The sequence below is a fragment of the Sander lucioperca genome, chromosome 11, assembly GCF_008315115.2.
Source record: "Sander lucioperca isolate FBNREF2018 chromosome 11, SLUC_FBN_1.2, whole genome shotgun sequence".
Classification (NCBI taxonomy): domain Eukaryota; kingdom Metazoa; phylum Chordata; class Actinopteri; order Perciformes; family Percidae; genus Sander; species Sander lucioperca.
The window spans coordinates 26,660,143-26,661,812 of record NC_050183.1 but is presented as its reverse complement, the minus strand read 5'-3'; the positions used below and the strand labels follow the sequence as shown (position 1 = coordinate 26,661,812).

Here is a 1,670-nt window from a genome sequence, read left to right as displayed (position 1 = left end):
GTGGGTAAAGACAGTCTCTCCGTTATTTTGCTCCGCGTTAGCCTATGTCTCGTTGCGGGTTGTAACCGCGGTCACCCCCGGCGTGCATGCGTTCAGGCTCGGGATGCTTTTCCTCCGCGCGTCTGTCGGAGGCTGCGACCGAACACACGTATTGGATGATGGTTATGAGCTACACCTTTACATTTCGTCCTGAAGCTTTCCGGGATATCTTTTTTCTTCTCAGTGCATGTGAATCAGTTAATGTGCAGATGTATTATGTACAGTGCAGAGAAACATACCTTGCTTCAAAGCTGCCCTTCGGGGAGAATCAGGTACAACCCCCAGCCTTAGGCCAGAGAGGAAAAGGGGCGTTGTGGAAATAATAGTATATGTGTATTTGTGGGTCTGAGAGCGTTTTGCTCGGCACGTTTTTACCAACAAACCTGTTTCAGAGTATGGTTTCCTCTCTAAACCTGAACCCTTGTATTTTATCTTTGTTTTTTTCCTGCCTGTAACCTGCTAGAGCGCTATTAGTGATTGCCGCGTGTGCGTGCGAAAGTGAAAAGAGGGGGACTGATAAAGGCAGATGTTCACTCTATCTTGCCAACAAAATGCATAAGCTGACCCGCGACAGAATGCACAAATATTTATTCCTTTTTTTTTCCACAATCAGCAACAGCTTACATCAAAGTCACAGCACTGCCTTGAAGTGAGTCCGTGCACAAACCCACGCACGCACACGCACACGCACGCACACACACACACACACACACACACACACACACACACACACACACACACACACTCCAAACATGCTCAGGGTAGCTGCTGCGTTAATTACTCCTAATGGCTCTATTAGGCACACTGTGATGATTAAACCAGTGGAATCCCTGCCTCCTCATTCAGTCACCTGCCGGGCACCTGCACCGCCTCCTCTTGCCTTTGCCTGCACTGACTGACTGACAGGAGGAGCACCCAGGGGCACCGGGGTCCTGGTGGCCTGTAGGCCTGCAGAAGGTCACCTGAATGAGACTTCATCTATTCTCTGAATGACTAAGATTATTCAGTGTTTTATCAGTGTTTCATTAGTCTTGCATTGTCAGACCTTCCTCCACAGTAATGCGGAGGAGGGTCTGGCTAGTCCACACTGCATTCTGGGAGGTGTTTTAAGCCCCCAAGCGGCAATGGTTATGTTTAGGGTTAAGGTTAGCTGCCTGGAAGGCGACGTTGGAGGCTTAAAACGCCATCGAGCATTCCGGGATGGGAGAAAAACATGCTCTGGTTTATTGGCATTTCTTTAAACCAATCACAATCGTCTTGGGCGGTGCTAAGCGCCGGACGGAGCAATGGTGCTGCTGCAAAATAGCCTCAGGAAGGAACTTGTTTTGGTGGAACGTGTGTACTTCAAAGGTTGTTTTAGTCGTGCAACAGAAAACTCTGATTGGACAGATAGTCTAGCTAGCTGTCTGGATTTACCCTGCAGAGATCTGAGGAGCAGTTAACCATAGTCCTCACAAATCGACTGTAGTTTAAAATTCCAACACAAAGAAAGAGGAAGGTAACGGACATCCGGCGGAATTTCCGGTGAACATACCCGGAAGTGATACGTTGTCGATATAGACTAGTTACTGTATTCACTGATGTAGAGGTGATGATCGTCGTACACAAACTAGTGCCAGTTTGTTTTTAGA

General features: G+C 48.0%; 1 protein-coding gene across 2 annotated transcripts in view; it reads left to right on the top strand.

Moving 5' to 3' along the window:
• Positions 1–1,670, top strand: part of LOC116058793 (capping protein, Arp2/3 and myosin-I linker protein 3-like) — a 45,459-nt gene that overhangs the window by 134 nt on the left and 43,655 nt on the right. The gene's annotated exons all lie outside the window — the stretch shown is intronic.